The sequence below is a fragment of the Vanellus vanellus genome (genome assembly GCF_965231255.1).
Source record: "Vanellus vanellus genome assembly, chromosome: 2".
In the NCBI taxonomy this organism is placed as follows: Eukaryota; Metazoa; Chordata; class Aves; order Charadriiformes; family Charadriidae; genus Vanellus; species Vanellus vanellus.
In genome coordinates this window covers 142794594-142800817 of record NC_138906.1, presented here as the reverse complement: position 1 = coordinate 142800817, position 6224 = coordinate 142794594, and the positions used below count along the sequence as shown (strand labels likewise).

At 44.4% G+C, this 6224-nt stretch overlaps 1 long non-coding RNA gene across 1 annotated transcript; it reads right to left on the bottom strand.

Annotated features, from left to right (window-relative positions):
* Window positions 1-2485: 2485 nt before the first annotated feature.
* Window positions 2486-5658, bottom strand: LOC309669251. Its single transcript, XR_014268890.1, has 3 exons — window positions 5597-5658; window positions 5178-5348; window positions 2486-2735 (listed from the first exon to the last, which is right to left on the bottom strand). It is a non-coding gene; the product is annotated as an uncharacterized lncRNA (long non-coding RNA).
* Window positions 5659-6224: the final 566 nt, after the last annotated feature.

Genomic DNA, 6224 nt, shown 5'->3' with positions numbered 1-6224 from the left:
AAAAAATAAATTAAACGTCCCAACATACTAACAGTTCCAGCGGTTATGACACTGTTGCTCATATCAATGCCAAGTCACAAACCTATCTTGAGTCAGAAGTCTGCGCTAGGTTGTGGCATGACACAAAGGACAGAATCACAGAATGGTCAGAGTTGGAAGGGACCTCTGGAGATCATCCAGTCCAACCCCCCCGCCAGAGCAGGGTCACCTACAGCAAGTTGCACAGGACAGTGTTCAGGCGGGTTTTGAACACCTCCGGAGTGGGAGACTCCACCACCTCTCTGGGCAGCCTGTTCCAGTGCTCTGCCACCCTCACAGTAAAGTTCCTCCTCATGTTAAGAAATGTTTTCAAAAGGCTTACCCATCTGTCAAAATATGCTCTCAAATACTGTCCTCGATACTGTATCATAGTTACAATATTAGTTTATGTTGCCTTATCTTCCCTGAAACCACATATGCAAACCTACAGTTAGTTATTTTTACAGCTGGTGCTAATTATTATACCCTGCATTTCCTACTATACAGAGTAATGTAATTATGTTTCTCAGACTATGTACAGTATAAAATTTTATCTTGTAGACTTGATCTTGCAACACAGGATACCTCTGCAAATGAAAATCAGAGAGGATTTTGTGTACACGGTATATGCTGCTCCTATGCACGGAATCACAGAATGGCAGAGGTTGGAAGGGACCTTCAGAGATCATCTAGTCCAAATCTCCTGCCAGAGCAGGTTCACCTGGAGCAGGATGCACAGGAACACATCCAGATGAGTTTTGAATATCTCCAGAGAAGGAGACTCCACAGCCTCTCTGGGTAACGTGTTCCAGTGCTCTGTCACCCTCAAAGTAAAGAAGTTTTTCCTCATGTTGAGATGGAATTTCCTGTGTTCCAGTTTGTGCCCGTTGCCCCTTGTCCTGTCGCTGGGCACCACTGGAAAGAGTCTGGCCCCATCCTCTTGACACCCATCCTTTAGGTATTTATAAGCACTGATGAGATCCCCTCTCAGTCTTCTCTTGTCCAGGCTAAACAGACCCAGGTCTCTCAGCTCTTCCTCATAAGAGAGGTGCTCCATTCCCTTGATCAACTTTGTAGCCCTCCGCTGGACTCTCTCCAGTAGTTCCCTGTCTTTCTTGAACTGGGGAGCCCAGAACTGGACACAGATGTGGCCTCACCAGGGCAGAGTAGAGGGGAAGGATAACCCCTCTTGACCTGCTGGCCACGCTCTTTTTAATGCATCTCTCTGTATTACAGTTTTGAAAAATAAGCCAGGTCTTGTGTTATCTTTCTGTGCCTTTCTACTGTAGCAGACCCGAGAAAATGTAAGTATAAGCACTTTTCCTTCTATTTTTATTCAACATACTCACCAAGTAACAGAAGAGAAATTAGTTTATTTCAGTAACACAGGAAAACAGACATTAATACAAAGGCACAGAAAACAATCTCAGAAAGCTTTGGTCACAATTTACCTTCTCCTTCCCATCATGGCCATATTCAATATCTGATATCTTTAGAAATTCGGATATTTTACCAGTTAGCCATAGACCATAGCCAGATCCTTCAAAAATTGTTTGAACTGACAAAAATTCTGCAAACTTGTTAAGGCAGGTTTGTATTGTTTGCTTTTACTGTCTTATTCAATATCAAAACTGGCAGTAGATGGGCTTTTCATTGTTTTCAGCCGTTCTCAGGTAAGATTGTACCATCCAAAGCTTTGGACATATCACACAACTTTAATTTCTGTCTATGTAGGTTATTATAGTCTTTACATAGCATCTGAAAACTGGGCTCAGGCCACAGCAGGGCGCAGAGCCTGGGCCACGTGCGAGACAAATCATTTCAGGCTTTTATTCCCTCTCCCTTTGGCCATCAAGGAAGAAACCCGGTTTAGCAAACAGCCCTTTGACTGCACTTGAGAAAAAAATGTATTCCATTTCTTACACTACGAGTGAGATGTTATGTGAATTTGCATAAGCTGTGTTACGCCTGATTTTTTTTTTTTTTTCTTTTTTATCTTTTAAATGGTCAGGGTATTCCTCTGTCTTTTAGGCTTGCAGTCCCTAAGCATTATTACAAAAATAAAAATAATAGACAGATACAAGATCATTATTGGAGGTTATTTGTTCTTAAATATAACACAGGAATTTACAAGGTTACCTGAAAAAGATCTGTAGAACACAGACTCCCTAAGATACTTTTTGCACTTAAGCAAGATTATCAGAGTTGTAATTGTTTATAGTATTGATACACAAATACTTTTGCATTTGACAATGAGCTCCAACATTTGCAGTGGTTTGTCTCATGCTAAACTAGTTTGATTCTTTCTTTTATGTAGGGAAAATAAAAAAATAAAATAAACAATGAGGATGATACTTTCAAAATAAAAATAAAACTTGAGCATTACCAAGCTTCTCAAAAGATCACGCTAAGCATGAGAAATTATTAAAAATAGTAGACAAAAATATCTTAAACCCTGTTCATTTTATGCCTCTATTTGATGTAAGCCTTGTTAGTGACTGATGTGCTGCCTTGCTCAGCCCTCATTTATTTGCTACAGAAGTTTACATGAAACAATCCAACTTTGGGGCAGGACGGAGAGGTACATATGTGATTCAGTTCTGTGACACAGATGAAGACACCTTGCGAAACCTTCTGTAAGGCTGGTCTCAGGGGTATAGTTGGTTCATTTGCCTGTATCATTTTCAGAGCTCTGTGGCAGCATGTTTTCAGTTTACCTGCAATTACAGAGATATTTTCCATGGAGACACGTGGTTGGATCCACACTCATTGTCATTCAGCCTTTACTGCTGGGAACCCACGCCGTGTTGGCATGTCTACGTATGGCAGCATAAACAGGTACCGCAGTACAAGAGTGAGGCACAATGCAGGGTGTGCTGTCACTCGCCAGTCACAGAATCACAGAATCACAGAATGGTCAGAGTTGAAAGGGACCTCTGGAGATCATCTAGTCTAACCCCCCCCGCAGAGCAGGGTCACCTACAGCAAGTTGCACAGGACAGCATCCAGGCGGGTTTTGAATCTCTCCAGAGTGGGAGACTCCACCACCTCGCCGGGCAGCCTGTTCCAGTGCTCTGCCACGCTCAAAGTAAAGAAGTTCCTCCTCATGTTAAGATGGAACTTCCTATGTTCAAGTTTGCCCGTTACCTCTTGTCCTAGGTCAAAGGAACCGAGGGACAATGAAGCTAAGTGTAGAAAACCACCGTGATGTGCCATGCACTGTGGCTTGCACCATGGCACCGAACTCGAGTAGTGATGTATCCTCTGGGTAGTTCAGTCACAAGCAGGGCTGCTCAGGGCAGAGCATCTTCCCCACTGGACAACACAGGATTTTCATAGAAGGAAAACTGTCCAGCAGTGTAATTAAACACCTATGACAAGGCATTTGTGTCCAGAGGAAGAAGAGCAGGAAGAAAGTGGCAAGTCCTCACTGCCTAAGTTGTCTTCAGCCTGCCCCTATCTGATGTTTGACTTCTTCACTTTACAGCCCAAGTAACACCCAAAGGAGGTTTGTTACCAGCCGAGTACATCACCTTGTTTCCCACTACACCTTTTGGTACCCGCTGTTGTTACTAGCTGGGTCCATCCAACTTCACGTGGACACTGCAGCTAATGCTCGCAGATCTACACGTCAGTCTGCAACGTGTGAGTCGGAAAGTCCTGTAGACCTTTGGCTACCTTAAATGCACGGACTCAAAATACTGAAAAACAGAGGCCGATGACTGAACTATTACCTAATTTCTGCTATTTAGACTATTTAGCAGCTCAGGTTACCAGGGTTTAAAGTACTCTGGCAAGTCAAGTCACAGGGGCTAGAGGAATGTGTATTTTTTTTTTATCCCAAACGGGTACTTATTTAGATGACAATCATATTTCCCAGAATAGGTCAGCATGCTGGGATGCTTAATAACAATAATTCTCAGCTGTATGTGCAGGCTTGAGCTGTCAGACTGAGCTGTGACATAGCTTTCCCTGTGGGCCCCTGGAAGTGATTGTAAGGTTTTCAGTCTTCTTCTGAGGCACAGAACAGCAGTTCAGTGGAGAATGAGGTCCCACACAGACAATTTGCTGTAATTGCAGCAGGATGGACCAGGCATTGATGGAACTCGCTGCTGCCTGCTTGGCAGCTTTAACAAGATCTAAAATCTTTTCTGTGTCCCCAAACAAGATAAATGGCAAAGAAACCTGGTCACAAATGCCAGTTCCTGCATCAGGACTCCAAAAGAAAGCCTACGGCACTGTACTTGTTGAAAATGGGCAAGATCATGGGCTGAAGATGTCCTGAAGATATGTCCTGACCAGTAATATTAATGATCTACTTTTGACCTGCCAAAGTCTGCCTCGCAGTACCTCATCAAGACAAAGGATTTGGGGGCGCAAAACACCTGGAGCCCTAAAAATCCTCACAAAAAAAAGCTTCTAAGTATTGATTTGAGCTTGAGAGAGTTATTCTTAAGCTGACTGAAAACTGAAAGCTCAATTTATACCAAAAAAAAGCATCTTCCAAGTTAGTTACCACATTTTCCAAGGAAAGAGCAGTTTGACGTGGCATGACTGCATTTCTTGCGTGATGAAGACAGTTGGTGTAACACAACCAAGCTGCCTTATAGCACATTATTCCTTACATGGTAACATCAGAGGTCACTCAAATTCAGTCTTTATTCCTGCAGTAAATAACAACGCTCAAAAATGTAATTTTGTCCCAAATGAGAAAGAATGAACAATATTTAAAATTTGCCTCAAAATAAAACCTTTTTTTTTTTTCTGTTTTGGAAACATTAAAATAATCTATGAAAACATTGTGGTTTGCCATCACAATATTACCATACCTTATTAATTCCATATGAGAGTTATTAAAGAATTCCATATTAGAGTTATTAGAGTAAAAATGAATCATTTAAAATCTTACAGAAATAAAACACATCAGCCTCCATTTAATTTAATGATTTGATTATTTCTTAGAGACTCTCAAATGCATCAATCTGTTTTTGTGGAACAGTTTGACTTCCTAGATGAAACATTTTTTGGTGAAAAACAGCTCCCACAGAAAATTTTCAGCATGATACAAGAAATACTATTTTATTTTATTTTATAAAATGTATTATTAAAGAAGGAATATGACCAGCTTGTGAACTCCCAGGCCACAATCTCATCTTTACCTATTTTTTACAAAAACATCTGCACACCTGCCACGTAACGCACTTCAAGAAGCTGCTTGGCTCTGGGTAACGTCGCCATGGGGATGCTGGGTGGCACTTGGCTGTCATCTCTGCGTGTGTACAAAGTAACTGCTTATCTTCTGGTTTTACCACAGCCTGGCAATCTCTGACCTATGGACAACAGAAGGAAACGATACACGGGTGACAAACATCTGTCTTATTCCAATATTGGTTGAAAAATTCATCAGGGAAGGCTATTCTTCCTCTGTGCTGGAGACTTCCAGATGGTGCCCGAGAGGGCTGTCTAGCAGAAGGAAATGAAGTCCTTACGTCCTTAGAGAGCTCACTGACACGAGGGGTGAGACTCCTCGGTTGAGCAGCAGATTTGATAATGCGTAGATTTATCCCCCCACGTTTACCGTGCCCTTAAGGGTGACCACCATTTTCACACCCCAGTGGGTACCGCCTGGGCTGAGTCCCTCGCTGCCGGTCTGCATCCTCACGCTCCTGGAAAAGGTGGCTCGTAGCGCTTAAATCAACGATAGCACTTCCCTAGTATTGATATTTATAACCACAGCGTTTCAGACAAAAAAAAAAAAAAATCAAAACCACTTTAAAAAAAAAAATTAAAAAGAAGGTTGTTATGTTTCCCCTCCAGACACCCTCCTGCCGAACTCGCCCTCCATTTACCGCTGCCTGCTACGGCCACCACCCCACGGCCTCAGGCTCTTCCCCCTCCCCCTCCTCTCGGGGCTGCCCGGGGGAGGCGGGAGCCCGCTCGGTTCCCCGGGGCACCGAGGGGCGGGCTGGCCCGCACCGCCCCCCTCCCCCCCCCCGCCGCCGTGGCCGACCCTCCTCCTCCTCCTCCTCCTCCTCCTCCGCCTCCTCCTCCTCCTCCGCCGGCGCTGCGGCTGCCGGCAGGCCGCAGGGAGGCTCCCCGGCCCGGGAGGCCCCGGCGCGGCCCACCGCAGCGGCGCTCCCCCGCCCGCTCCGCCGGAGGGAGCCCGGCTCTCCCCGCTCATTAGCCCGTGGCGGGGGGACGGAGGG